At 36.5% G+C, this 15,741-nt stretch overlaps 1 protein-coding gene across 6 annotated transcripts in view; it reads left to right on the top strand.

Moving 5' to 3' along the window:
* Positions 1–15,741, top strand: part of NAALADL2 (N-acetylated alpha-linked acidic dipeptidase like 2) — a 1,337,824-nt gene that overhangs the window by 392,086 nt on the left and 929,997 nt on the right. The window lies entirely within an intron of this gene.

The following is a 15,741-nucleotide window of genomic DNA, read 5'->3' as shown; positions in this document are numbered from 1 at the left end:
CATCAATTACATGAATTCAGACTACTAAGCCAGCACTGCAGAAGATAATTAAAAGAATCCTATATATACTATGAAGATAAAAATAACTAAGAGAACTTGGAGAGGAAAAAACTCTCATTATAAGAGAATATGAACAAATCAGAATTAGTATCAAATCAAACACTAGTAATAAATAAAAATGGCAGGAAATAATAGACATCTCTTTATAATATAATGAATACAAATGGTCTCAATTCTCCAATTAAAAGACGTAATAGCAGAATGGATTAAAAAACAAGATTGAACCATATGTTGCCTGCATGAAACATACTTCATAGGTAAAGACATCCAGAGACTTAAAGCGAAAGAATGGTGATATTCCATGCAAATGGAATCTGGAAGCAATTGGGATTAGCTGATCTCATATAAAACAAAGCATACATAAGGCAAAAATAATCGGAAGAGACAAAAGGTGTCACTAGATACTGGTAAAAGGAAAAATCCAACAAGAAAATATATCCAAATAAATATTCATACCCTGAATGTGAGTGTACCTAATTACATAAAACAAACACTTCTTTACATGACAGCTCAGATGGATCCCAATATAAAAATACTGGGTGGTTTCAACAGACCTCTCTCACCAACAGGTAGGTCATACAGAAAAGACTTCAGAAAAAATACTACATACCTAAAACATGGTGTAAAGCAAGTAAACTAATGAGACATCTAAAGACTATATTTTGGGGAAACTACTCATAAAACTTTCTCTAAAATATGTCACAGTTTAGTCCACAAAGCAAGTCTTAGGAAATACAAAATGTTGACATAATTCCTTGCATATTAGCAGATCATGATGGAATGACAGTAGAAATAAACAAGAAAAAATACAGAAACTCTATAAACACATGAAGATTGAATAATACAGTTATGAATGATGAGTAGGTAATTGATAAAATCAGGGGAGAAATTAAGAAATTCTTAAAATCAGACAGTAATAGAAATGCAACATACCAGATTTCATGGGACATAATGAAAGAAGTTCTAAGAGGAAAGTTTATAGCCATGATATTTTGTTAAGAAAAATTCTCAATAAATGTTCATGATAGATATCAAAGTTTTTTGAAAAGTAAGAACCAAACAAGTACATAAATTACATGATTATCTCAATAGAGGCAGGAAAAGCCCTCAACAAAATTCAATACCCATTCATAATAAAAACCATGAAAAAACTAAAAATCAAAGAAAGTTCCCACAATACCATAAAGACTCTATGAAAAAACCAAAAACATTTCTATAAAAATGAGAAGAGAAGGATGTTCATTCTCATAACTCCTGTTCAATATAGTACTTGAAATTTTAACCAGAGCAATTAGGCCAAAGAAGGACATAATAGGAATACGAATAGGAAAGGAAGAAGTCAAAGGACCCATGAACAGATGGCACGATCCTTTGCTTAGAAACTCCTGAAAGCTCCACAAGTAGACTTATAGAACTGATAAACAAATTTAGCAAAACAGCAGGATAGAAAATCAACATACAAAAATCCAAAATAACCAAAGCAATTTTGAGCAAAAAAGAAAATGTTGGAGGCATCACAATTACAAATTTCAAAGTATACTACAGAGATATTGTAACAAAAATAATATGGTACTGGCATAAAAAAACAGACACAAAGAGCAGTGAAATAGAAGAAACAAAGACAACACACACATACACACACACACACACACACACACACGCACACACACTCATGAGTTGTCTCATTCCTGAAAAAGTCACCGAAAACATTCACTGGAGAAAGACAGTGTGTTTTTTTTTAATGGTGCTATAAAAAGTGGATATTCATGCATAGACAAATGAAATTAGATTCCTGTCTCTCCACCCTGAATTTGGAGTGAGCACATATGGATCGAAGACCAAAGAATCAGACCAGAATATTTCCAAGTGATAGAAGTAAGCATAAGGGAACCACTCCAACAGTTAGATGTAGGCAGTAACTTCCTCAGTAGGACTCTCAACTCAGGAAATAATATTAAGAATTAATAAATGGGATCACATCAAATTAGAAAGCTTCAGTATAGCAAAGGGCAGTGTGAAAAGAGTACCTACAGAATGGGAGAAAGTCCTTGCCAGCTCCTCTTACAGTGATAATACCAGAATATATAAAGAAGTAAAAGTTTCACACACACAGGAAAGAGAGGGGGAGGCGAGAAATTTTTAAAAAAGGAAAGAGAAACCATTTACATCACACAATTAATAAATGGACAAATGAACAAGCATCAGGATTGTGCTAGAAGAATTATATATCCATCTGGAAAGGAAAGAAATTAAATCCTCAAAGAGATAATGTTGGGAAAAATGAATATCAAAATGCAAAAGTGAGGATAAAAACAGCCCTTCTATCAAATGAAAGAATTAATTTGACATGGATCAAAGACTTTAATATAAAAGCTAACACTATAAAACACTTCAAAGAAATGTAGGGGAGCCAGGCACAGTGGCACACTCCTGTAATCCCAGCAGCTCAGGAGGCCGAGGCAGGAGGATATTGAGTTCAAAACCAGACTCAGCAAAAGTGAGGGCCTAAACAGCTCAGTTAGACCCTGTTTCTAAATAAATACAGAATAGGGCTGGGGATGTGGCTCAGTGGTGGAGTGTCCCCGAGTTCAATTTCTGATACCCCCCAAAAAAAGAAAAGGAAAAAAAGAGAAAGGAAACAAGGAAAAAGAAAAGAAATGTAGGGGAAATGCTTCCTGTCTGTATTTTATAGATACATAAATATAATACATTAACATTATATATATTTCACTCCTGTCCATTAAGATGTCTGCTATCAGAAAAACAGAAACTATTTATTCCTGAGACTGTAGGGAAGACATAAACCTTATGAACTCTTTTTGGGAATGTAAAATGATACAGTTACTCTAAAATACTATATAATGGCTCCTCAAAAAGAAAAAAAAATTGAAACATTTTCTATTTGATTCATAGAGTTAATTGAAAGCAGGGTTTTGAGACCGTTATATACTCATGTTCCTAGCAATATTATTCTTAATAGCCCAAAGTGGAAGCATACAAGTATACATCAAAGAATGAGTGAGTTAACAAAGTATGATTTATACATACAAGGGAATATTGTTCAGGCTTAATAAGGAAGAAAATTCTGACATGCCTCAACATTTGTCTTGGGTACATGATGCAAAATAAAATATGTCTGTACAGACAAGTACTATATAATTCTATTTATATGAAGTACCTATATTAGTCAAATTCATACAGACAGAAAATAGAAAGGCAAGTGCCATGGGCTCATGGGAGGAAAAATGGTGAATTACTGTTCAACTTGCATAGAATTTTAGTTTTGAAAGATGAGAATATTTTGAGGATTTGTTGCAAACACTGTTAATATATTAACACTATTGAACTATACACTTAAACTGTGTTAAATAAGTTTTTACTTTATGTATTTTACTATAATGGAATTTTTAAAAGACAAAATAAATAGATTTTTAAAAATCAATCCTTATCTGTGTTCATATGCAAAACTTAACTTGGATAAAAATCTTAAGGTACGGAATTACTAGAAGAAAACATAGGATAACATTCATTTTGATTTTATTTATTTTTTTTTTGTATTTTTTTATTGTAAACAAATGGGATACATATGTTGTTTCTCTGTACATGGCGTAAAGGCATACTATTTGTGTAATCACAAATTTACATAGAGCAATGTTGTTTGATTCATTCTCTTATTTTTTTCCCTTCCCCCACCCCTCCCACCCCTCTTTTCCCTCTATACAGTCCTTCCTTCCTCCATACTTGCCCCCCTCCCTAACCCTAACTCTAACCCTAACACTAACCCCTCCTCCCCCCATTATGTGTCATCATGCACTTATTAGCGATATCATTCGTCCTTTGGTTTTTTGAGATTGGCTTATCTCACTTAGCATGATATTCTCCAGTTTCATCCATTTGCCTGCAAATGCCATAATTTTATCATTCTTTATGACTCAGTAATATTCCATTGTATATATATGCCACAGTTTCTTTATCCATTCATCAATTGAAGGACATCTAGGTTGGTTCCACAGTCTGGCTATTGTGAATTGAGCAGCTATGAACATTGATGTGGCTGTATCTCTGCAGTATGCTGATTTTAAGTCCTTTGGGTATAGGCCAAGGAGTGGGATAGCTGGGTCAAATGGTGGTTCCATTCCAAGTTTTCTAAGGAATCTCCACACTGCTTTCCAGAGTGGCTGCACTAATTTGCAGCCCCACCAGCAATGTATGAGTGTACCTTTCTCCCCACATCCTCACCAATACCTGTTGTTGCTTGTATTCTTGATAATCGCCATTCTAATTGGGGTGAGATGGAATCTTAGGGTGGTTTTGATTTGCACTTCTCTTATTACTAGAGATGTTGAACATTTTTCCATATGTTTGTTGATTGCTTGTTGATCTTCTTCTGTGAAGTGTCTATTCATTTCCTTAGTCAATTTGTGACTGGATTATTTGTATTCTTGGAGTAGAGTTTTTTGAGTTCTTTATAGATTCTGGAGATTAGTGCTCTATCTGAAGTATGATTGGCAAAGATATTCTCCCACTCTATAGGCTCTTTCTTTGCATTGCTGATAGTTTCCTTTGCTGAGAGAAAGCTTTTTAGTTTGAATCTCTCCCAGTTATTGATTCTTGCTTTTATTTCTTGTGCTATGGGAGTCCTGTTAAGGAAGTCTGGTCCTAAGCCGACATGTTGAAGATCTGGACCTACTTTTTCTTCTATAATCTGCAGGGTCTCTGGTCTGATTCCGAGGTCCTTGATCCATTTTGAGTTTAGTTTTGTGCATGGTGAGAGAGATGGGTTTAGTTTCATTCTGTTGCATATGGATTTCCAATTCTCCCAGCACCATTTGTTGAAGAGGCTATCTTTTCTCCATTGTATATTTTTGGCCCCTTTGTCTGGTATGAGAAAATTGTATTTATTTGGGTTTGTGTCCGTGTCCTCTATTCTGTACCATTGATCTACCTTTCTATTTTGGTACCAATACCATGCCGTTTTTGTTACTATTGCTTTGTAGTAGAGTTGAAGATCTGGTATTGCGATACCCCCGATGCACTCTTCCTGCCTAGGATTGCTTTAGCTATCCTTGGTTTCTTATTCTTCCAGATGAATTTCATAATTGCTTGCTCTATTTCTGTAAGGTAGGTCATTATGATTTTAATTGGAATTGCATTGAATTTGTATAGCACTTTAGGTAGTATGGCCATTTTGACAATATTAATTCTTCCTATCCAAGAACATGGAAGATCTTTCCATCTTCTAAGGTGTTCTTTAATTTCTTTCTTTAGAGTTCTGTAGTTCTCATTGTAGAGGTCGTTCACCTCTTTTGTGAGATTGATTCCCAAGTATTTTATTTTTTTCGAGGCTATTGTGAATGGGGTAGTTTTCCTAATTTCTCTTTCTGAAGATTCATTACTTATGTATAAAAATGCATTGGATTTATGAGCATTGATCTTGTAACCTGCTACTTTACTGAATTCACTTATGAGTTCTAAGAGTTTTCTGGTGGAATTTCCAGGTTCCTCTAAATATATAATCATGTCATCAGCGAACAGGGATAGTTTGAGTTCTTCTTTTCCAATTCGTATCCCTTTAATCTCTTTGGTTTGTCTAATTGCTCTGGCCAGAGTCTCAAGAACGATGTTGAATAGAAGTGGTAAAAGAGGGCATCCCTGCCTTGTTCCAGTTTTTAGGGGGAATGCTTTCAGTTTTTCACCATTTAGAATGATATTAGCCATGGGCTTAGCATAAATGGCCTTTACAATGTTAAGGAATGTTCCCACTATCCCTATTTTTTCTAGTGTTTTGAGCATGAAGGGGTGCTGTATTTTATCAAATGCTTTTTCTGCATCTATTGAAATAATCATGTGATTCTTGACTTTAAGTCTATTGATATGGTGAATTACATTTATTGATTTCCTGATGTTGAACCAACCTTGCATCCCTGGGATGAAACCCACTTGATCATGGTGCACTCTCTTTTTAATATGTTTTTGTATGCGATTTGCTAAAATTTTGTTGAGAATTTTTGCGTCGATGTTCATTAAGGATATTGGTCTGAAATTTTCTTTCTTTGATGAGTCTCTGTCTGGTTTAGGTGTCTGGTGTGATATTGGCTTCATAGAATGAGTTTGGGAGGGTTCCCTCCTCTTCTATTTTATGGAATACTTTGAGAAGTATTGGAATGAGCTCTTCCTTAAAGGTTTTGTAGAACTCGGCTGAGAACCCATCTGGTCCCGGACTTTTCTTTGTTGGTAGGCTTTTGATGACTTCTTCTATTTCAGTACTTGAAATTGGTCTATTTAAATTGTGTATGTCCTCCTCCTTCAGTTTAGGCAATTCATATGTCTCTAGAAACCTGTTGATGTCTTCGAAATTTTCTATTTTGTTGGAGTAGAGATTTTCAAAATAGCTTCTAATTATGTTTTGTATTTCAATCCTGTCTGTTGTGATATTTCCTTGTTCATTCCGAATTTTAGTGATTTGGGTTTTCTCTCGTCTTTGTTAGTGTGGCTAAAGGTTTATCAATTTTGTTTATTTTTTCGAAGAACCAACTATTTATTTTGTCAATTTTTTGTATTGTTTCTTTTGTTTCAATTTCATTGATTTCAACTCTGATTTTAACTATTTCCTGTCTTCTACTACTTTTGGTGCTGGTCTGTTGTTCTTTTTCTAGGGCTTTGAGCTGTAGTGTTAGGTCGTTTGTTTGTTGAGTTTTACTTCTTTTATTAAATGCGCTCCATGAAATAAATTTCCCTCTAAGTACTGCTTTCATAGTGTCCCAGAGATTTTGATATGATGTTTCCTTGTTCTCATTTACCTATAAGAATTTTTTAATTTCCTTCCTAATATCTTGTTCTCCATTCATCATATAATAGCATATTGTTTAATCTCCAGATGTTGCAAAAGTTTCTGTGTTTTACTCTTTCATTTATTTCTAACTTCAATCCATTATGATCTGATAGAATACAAGGTAGTATCTCTATCTTCTTGTATTTGCTAACATTACCTTTGTGGCTTAATATATGGTCTATTTTAGAGAAGGATCCATGTGCTGCTGAGAAGAAAGTGTATTTGCTCTTGGTTGGATGGTATATTCTATAAATGTCCGTTATGTCTAAATTATTGATTGTGTTATTGAGATCTATGGTTTCTTCGTTCAATTTTTGTCTGGAAGATCTGTCCAGTGGTGAGAGAGGCGTGTTAAAATCACCTAGTATTATTGTGTTATGGTCTATTTGGTTTCTGAAATTGAGAAGGATTTGTTTGACATACACGGATGAGCCACTGTTTGTGGCATAGATGTTTATGATTGTTATATCTTGCTGATTTATGCTTCCCTTAAGCAGTATGAAATGACCTTCTTTATCCCTTCTGACTAACTTTGGCTTGAAGTCCACATTATCGGAAATGAGGATGGATACTCCAGCTTTTTTGCTGAGTCCATGTGCATCGTATGTTTTTCCCCATCCTTTCACCTTTAGTCTATGGGTATCTTTTTCTATGAGGTAAGTCTCAGGCAACATATTGTTGGATCCTTCTTTTTAATCCAATCTGCCAGTCTATGTCTTTTGATTGATGAATTCAGGCAATTAACATTCAGGGTTATTATTGAGATATGATTTGGTTTCCCGGTCATATGGTTCATTTTTTAAATTTTATTTATTTTTTGACACAACTTGGTTCCTCCTTTATTTGACAATTCCTTTAGGATATTTCCTTCCTTTGCTGATTTGCTTCTTTGTTTTTCATCTCTTCCTCATGGAATATTTTGCTGAGAATGTTCTGTAATGATGGCTTTCTTTTTGTAAATTCTTTTACCTTTTGTTTATCATAGAAGGATTTTATTTCATCGTCAAATTTGAAGGTAAGTTTTGCTGGGTACAAGGTTCTCGGTTGGCATCCATTTTCTTTCAGGGCTTGAAAAATGTTGTTCCAGGCCCTTCTAGCTTTTAGGTTCTGGATTGAAAAATCTGCTGATATCCATATTGGTTTCCCCCTGAATGTAATTTGGTTCTTTTCTCTCACAGCCTTTAAAATTCTGTCTTTATTTTGTATGTTCGGTATTTTCATTATAATGTGCCTTGGTGTGGGTCTGTTGTAATTTTGTGTATTTGGAGTCCTATAAGCCTCTTGAACTTGATTTTCCATTTCATTCTTCAGATTTCGGAAATTTTCTGATATTATTTCATTGAATAGATTGTTCATTCCTTTAGTTTGTTTCTCTAGGCCTTCCTCAATCCCAATGATTCTTAAATTTGGCCTTTTCATGATATCCCATAGTTCTTGTAGATTCTGTTCATGATTTCTTACCATCTTCTCTGTTTGTTCAACTTTGTTTTCAAGGTTAAATACTTTGTCTTGAATGTCTGAGGTTCTGTCTTCCAGGTGTTCTATCGTACTGGATATGCTTTCTATGGAGTTCTTAATTTGGTTTATTGTTTCCTGTTTCCTTCATGTCAAGGATTTCTGTTTGGTTTTTTTTCAATATCTCTAACTCTTTATTGAAATGATCTTTTGCTTCCAGTATTTGCTCTTTTAAATGTCAATTGGTGTGATCATTCAATGCCTGCATTTGCTCTTTCATCTCATCATTCAGTGCCTGCATTTGCTCTTTCATATCATCATTTGCTTCTCTGATCATTTTAATTATGTACATTCTGAACTCCTTTTCTGTCATTTCTTCTGCCATGCTGTCATTGGGTTTTATTGATGTAACTTCTAGATTTGTTTGGGGCATTTTCTTCCCTTGTTTTCTCATATTGTTCAGGTACCAGTGGACTGCTGAGATATTGCAGATTTCCTCTATTGAATTATAATGTCCCTGAAGATTTCTAGTATATCCCCTCTTAGCCTTCAGTAGGCTGAAGTCTTGGAGGAAGTCGATAGTGCGGTGCTCCATAAGGAAGCTGCCTCTCTGGGGGTGGTGGCCTTCTCGTGGGGTATATTTCCTGCTAGTGGGCAGAGGTGCCTCCACTTTTTGACCAGTGGTCATCCAAAGGGGAACTAGGCTGTGGGCTGAGGCAAGGCCTGTTTGGGCCTGTTTCTCTGGTTTTACTGTCCTTGTGGGGTAACCTCACCCGGCAGGGAAGACTCACGTGGTGGGGAGACCTTGCTGGTCAGTTCCCCTCCTAGAGGTTCCCCTCAATTTACAGTTACTGCCTGGGCTGGGCTGCCTTCCTCTGCAAAGTTCCCAGGGGCCCGGCCCTACCTCCTGGGCTTGGGAGCCTCACCCTTTGCAGATGAATCTCCTTAGGCTGCCCCTCCTCAGAGAATCTGCCCGCAGTCCTGGAACTTTCGCTCTGCCCCTAAGTGTGTCTCTGTGCGGCTCTTCCACCAGGAAGCCTCCTAGATCCTGGGACCCTGCTCTGCACCTAATCGCCTGGCTATGTGGCCCCTCCTCTGAGCAGCCACTTGGGGCCGTGTACAATCGCTCTGAGTCCCAGAGACCCGCCGCACGCTTCTTCCTCCAGACAGCTGCCCAGTATTCCAGTGCGGTCACCAGGAGTCCAAGCAACTCACTGTGTGCCTCCTCCTCCCACCAACCACCCCCTGTAGCCCTGGGCAATCACTCCGAGTCGAAGTGACCCACCCGTTCCTCCTCCTCCTCCAGGTAACCCCCCGGGTGTTCAGGAGCGGTCGCTCTGAGTGGCTCTGAATCCACGTGACCCGCTGCACGCTCCTCTGGGCAGCCGCCTGGAGCTCTGGTGCGGCCACTCGAGACCAAGCGATCCACTGCGCTCCTCCTCCAGGCAGCCCCCCTGTGTTCAGGAGCGGTCGCTTTAAGTCCAAACAAGTCACCAATCCCCTCCTCCTCTGAGCAGCCGCCTGGAGCTCTAATGCAGTCACTGCGAGTCCAAACGACCCGCTGTGCTCCTCCTCCTCTTCCTCCTCCTACTCCTCAGGGCAGGCCCCCGTGTTCAGAAATGGTCTGAGTCCAAACAGCTCGCCACGCGGTTCCTCCTCTGGCAACTGCCTGTAGCTCTGGTGCAGTCACTCCAAATCCAAGCGGCCACACTCCTCCTCCTCCTCCTCAGGGCAGGCCCTGGTGTCCTGAGTCCACACAGCTCTCCTCGCCACTCCTCCCCTGGGCAGCCACCAGAGCCCCAGTGGTTGCTCCGAGTCCCAGCGCTGTGCTGAGTGGCCTCCTCTACGAGGCTCCCAGTTGTCCAAGTTCACTGCTCCAGCGGCGGAGGGGTGTGTCGCCGGCAGCTGTACTTCACAAAGTTCCCTGAGTTCCGGGACTACCGTCCCATTCGGGACGCCTCCCCAACGGGAGAGACTCACCCAGCTGCTTTGAGTTGGTCCCAAGTCTCTCAATATCTCCTCCTTTGAATCCTGAGTCCTGGAACAACATGAAATGCAGCCACCCTCTAGGCTGCCATGTTTAAACGCCTCATTTTGATTTTAGATTTAGTCAATATTTGTTAGGTAGGCGAGAGAAAATATAAAATAATTGATAAATTGCACATTATCAAATTATAACCTTCTGTTACTGAGGAAACACTTAAGAAACTGAGTAGACAATCTATCAGCTTGGACAAAGTATATACAATCTTTATATCTGACAAAAATTTTATATTCAGATATATAAAGAATTTGTGTTTTATCATTAAGAGAAAATATCCAATAAATAAATTATATGATGGCCAATAATCATAGAAAAATATGTTCAAAATCATTAGGCTTCAGAGAAGTGCAATTTAAATTCACAAGGAAGTAATGCTATACAACTATTAGAATGGCTAAAGTTGAAAAGACAGACAATACCAATTGCTACTAAGGGTATGGAACAAAAGGAACTTTCATTAATTTGGGATAGGATTCTAAAATGATAGGACCATGTTAGATAGGGGTTTAACAATTTCTTATAATGTTAAACATACCTTTTCTATATGATTCAGCAATTCTGCTCCTAGTTACTTACCCAAAGGAGACGTAAATATATACCAAAAACAGACAAATTAGAAATGCAATTCTTTTAACATAAATTTTCTTAAATGCTTTATGCATAGTTGTTCAAGAAAATTTTTATACTTTGTTCAACAGTTTGAGTTTAATCCCTTTTCCCACCCCCGAACTTGAGTGGTAGGCTGTACTTCAAGACTCATTCTAATGAATACATTGAAGTAGGAGTGTGGATATTTGATTTGGAGAGTAGGTCATAAAGGGCATTGCAGATTCTTTTTTTCTTCTAATAGAGCATTCTGTAGAAATATACTTTGTCTTAAGGGTACTGAAGAAGCTCATTAGAATGGTCCATGTGAGTACCATCAAAGAATGAAGGCCACCAGCCAGTTTTGGAAACCAATTCTCCAACCCCAGTTAAGGCTTTAGATAATTGCAATCCTAGCCAACAGCTTGAGTTCACCATGAGAAACCCTTAACCAGAATTATCCAGCTAAGTCATTCTCAAATTTCTTTATTGTGTGAGATGAAAGAGTACTTAAGGTATGATTCCACATATAAAATTCCAGAAAAGACAAATGAATACATAGTGACACAAAGGTTATCAGTATTGACTACAGCCAGAATTGGAGTACAGAGTGGGAGTAAGTGCAAAAGGGCATAAAATAACTTCTTAGAGTGATGAAAATCACTCTAAGTGATATGGTAGTTGCAAGGTTAAATCAATTCATCAAAACTCATCAGTTATAGTTTGGATCTGGAATGCCCCCTGAAGCTTCATGTGTTGAAGACTTGACCCCTAGTTCATGGCATTACTGGATGATAGTAGACATTTTAGGAGGTATAGTATAGTTGGAAGATCATTAGAGGCATGCCTAATTAAGGGTATTATTGTGGTTTGGATATGAGGTGTCCCTCCTGAGCTCCTGTGTTAATGAAGGAATATTCAGAAGTGAAATGATTAGAAAATGAGATCTGTAACCTGATAAGTTCATTCCAGAGTGGGGAATGTGCCCTTGAAATGTTCACTTCCCTGAAGTACCATCTCTGTTCTTTCCCCCTCCTTCCCAGCCACCAAGATCAGGGCAGCACTCCTCCACCACACCCTCCCATCATGCTGTTCTGCCTCATGTTAGGCCTAGAGCAATAAATTCAGCAGGCCATGGAATAAACTTCTGGAACCATAAGGAAAATAAACTTCTTCCTCAACGTTGTTCTTGTTGGATATTTTGGTCATGGTGATGAAAAGTTGACTAACACAGATATATTGGGACCCTGGCCCCTTCTCTCCCTCTTTCTCTGCCTCCTGGTTACCTTAAGGCAGCTATCCTCTGCCCTGCTCTTTTGCTTTGTCTTTCTATCCCAGCACAGGCTCAGAAACAATAGAGCCAGTGACCATGGACTGAACTGGGAGCCAAAATAAACTTTTCCTCCTTTTAAGTTGATTTTCTCAAGTACTTTTTCACAGCAATGGAAAATTAACACATCATCCAATGGGTATTCTTAAAATGAGTGCATTTTTGCATGCATATTTTACCCACAGTAGAGAAATAAGATTATACCAATTTTTATTGAGAGAAACAATGAAAGAGAGTATTGCAAATTGTTTCTTTACATTTATAAAGATAAATTTCTCCTTGTATCAGGTTTTTGAAATTATCGAGTATAGCCACTTAATGCAATTTTTGTAAACTTGTTAATTTGAAATTCAAGTACTGCAGTTCTAATATGCTTATTTGGTGTTGATCATTTATTATTATACTTATATAATTTTGTATATTTACATAGTAACATTTGGACACAGAAACAGGGAGGAAGGCTCTCATGACTTAGCTATTAAAAATCAAAGGGTTACCTATTTAAATGCTTCAGAGTTTAAGCAAGTAAGATAAAACAAGAAGGACTATACAGAAGAACTAGGCTTGATAATGACTGGGAAGTGAATAACTATAGTTAAAAAAATAACTCTCCAGAAAACCAAAAACATGAGAACAGATAAGTCCAAAATTTGTGATATCATAAAATTACCTACAAATTAGTCAGTGGAAAGTACTCCTCCAACTTAACTTCAGTATTTTAAATTGCCTTCCAAAATTTTTAATATATTTCACAATTTTATCTTTGATGAAACTTTATCATATTTCTTAGAGGTTAATAGGAGTAATCTTATCTCAGTTAATTTTGTCACACCATGTGAATTTTGAAATATCTAAATTTCAGATTGGTCACCAATTGTGTGAAAAATGTGTTTCAAAGTTTTTAGGTAATGTAAAGAAATTAACAATTCTCTCAAACTGGAAAATGGTGATTTATGGAAGATTTTGTGAAAGAGAAAGTAGGAACGTAAGAAACATTTTGAATTATTAATCTTTCATGTCTTTTCTTAATTTTATTATTAAGATTTTGGGAGAAAGGTAGTGTAATTATGTTATGCTTTTCATTATTTAATCATCAAGCATTTATTAAATGTTTATGCATCTGGCAGGTCTAATAAAACAGCAACTAAACGCTCTGAAGGTATGCTTTGATAGCTGGAAGACAGGGTGTAATAATAATTGATATGTGAGGATACAGGGAGACAAAAATGTTTGAGAAGAGGCAGGAAGCAGATGATGAAGTAAGTTATTTCAAGCTAACTTTAGCCCTGGTATTTCTGTCCCTCTTTTCATATTTATTCATTCTTTAAATTGCTCACATGTTGTGAGTCCCTCATTGCCCAAGGTGGTCAGATAAGATGTTTTCAAGCATCATCTTGGGATATTTTCCTTTCATCGATATCTCCCCCCTTGGCCTATTATCCTGAAGAATCCATCCAAAGAAGCTGTTTATCTGTCTGTCTTCATTTGTACTTTCTTTTCCCCATTTTGTAAATCTGGTCTCCATAGGAAAGACAGCAGCTTTTCATTTTAGAGAAAAATCTATTTTAAGTATTAGCTGCTTGGGGGAAGGTTGGAGACTTTAATCCTTCATCTCCTTTTCTTTAACAATGCTAGCTGGCAGGTAGTCAGCAGGAAAGTAAAAGTGGAGCTTTCAGAAAGAAAACATTCTCTGTAGAAAGTAGTGGCCCATTATCATGTTGAACAAAGTAGTTCTCCTGGAATCATTTTCTAGGAAAGCATGCTAAGCCTTTTTGACTATTATTAAGAAAAGGAAGAAAAGAAAAGACACTAGAGAAAAAAGGAGGGTAAAAGAAAAGAAAGAAAAATAAAAGATTTAAAATGAAAGAAAACCTAATGGAACAAAATGATAAACTACTTTTTCTCTGATCCTCATAATTTTTATCATTGTCTTTTGTTCATATTTCATGAATTGAAGTAAAAGCATTTAGTGTGCATTTTAATAAGTGACAGAGTTCCTGTGTTAATTTTGGGCATGTTCATCTATTATTAATATTTTAAGATGTTAAGTAAGGGGAATAGAATGTCTCTAAAGACGATGAGAAACGTCACCTCTTACCTCAGCTGTACCCTCATGCAATTTGGCTTCTGATGGTAGTTAGAGAAAGCTTTTATCCCTGAACAACTGTTAAATGTTGTTTTCATTTGTTAGTATTTGCTGTGTCAAGGTTGGCAATAATTGTTGGTTGGTTTTTGTTTTTGCTTTGGAGTTATCATGAAGAGACTGAAGACTAGAAAATATTTCACCTCTCAGTCTGTATGACTGAGTCCTACTTGCAAAACAGTATCCAAACAATATTAAATCACTCTGAGTCACACAGATGAAACTCCTGTGTTTAGGACTGGTCATTTTCTTTCAGTGTTTGATGAAAAAAAAATTGTGTTAATAATACTGTTTAAACATTTCATTGCATTTTAAAAAAAATAACACAGGGAAATCATTCTGTATTCTTGGTTTTCCTATTAAATGTTGATATTCTAGGGTTTTTTCTCTAGATTTTTTAATGTGTCCTAAAATTCCCAAATTGATGATTTCACAATTTTATGCTTGCCTTTAGTTAGTATGTATATTCCAAAGTTGCTGGACATTAATCATTATTTGTAATTAGTCCTATATGAATTGTATCTCCAGTTATAGTTTCATGATAGTATTAAATATATTTTTAAACTTGTCTTAAATTTTCCCTCTTTGAGATGATGCTTAGATGATGCTTAGATGGCTATCATGGCCTACACCTTTGTCAAGAGGAAGCAGTATAATAAGAAAATGACTTTATGGTCTGAAAAATAGTTTAGTGCGACTGGCACAAATTTAGCCTTCAAACTCCTAGTGGATTTACATGAATGAAACTGAGAAAGCTATCAGGAGTATATTAGTTTAAAACTTTCTGACATTTAAACAAATGTTTCATTATCCTAATAAAAAGTACATAAAACTGTGTACTATGATTACAAGCATATATTTAATGTCTTGTTATGTATTTTTTCCAGAATATGGATATAGGATGCTATTCCCAGCAGCACACTAGAATGCTTTGCAGTATCACTCCTACCTGATTTCTCTAACCTGTTTCCATTATGTGCCTTTATATTAGATGAGTCACTTTATTTCTTAATTATGTGAACTTATCTGCAAACCATCAGTAATTTTTAAACAACTCTGTGTGTGTGTGTGTGTGTGTGTGTGTGTGTGTGTGTTCAACTGTAATTTGTATAGCTCCTTGGCTTCTTTATTTAACAAAACTGCGGTGGCAAGATCATTAAAATGACAATACTGTCCTTGCCATTAATTATGACTTATCTTATTTCCTTGTTAATGAATGCTCCTTAACTTTGAGTTACTCTCTTTGTTCTGCAACAATATTAATATTTCTAAAATTTTGCATGCAATTTCAT

Source organism: Sciurus vulgaris (genome assembly GCF_902686455.1).
Source record: "Sciurus vulgaris genome assembly, chromosome: 10".
In the NCBI taxonomy this organism is placed as follows: Eukaryota; Metazoa; Chordata; class Mammalia; order Rodentia; family Sciuridae; genus Sciurus; species Sciurus vulgaris.
Note: the sequence above shows the minus strand (reverse complement) of the source record. Positions and strands in the feature narration are given on the sequence as shown.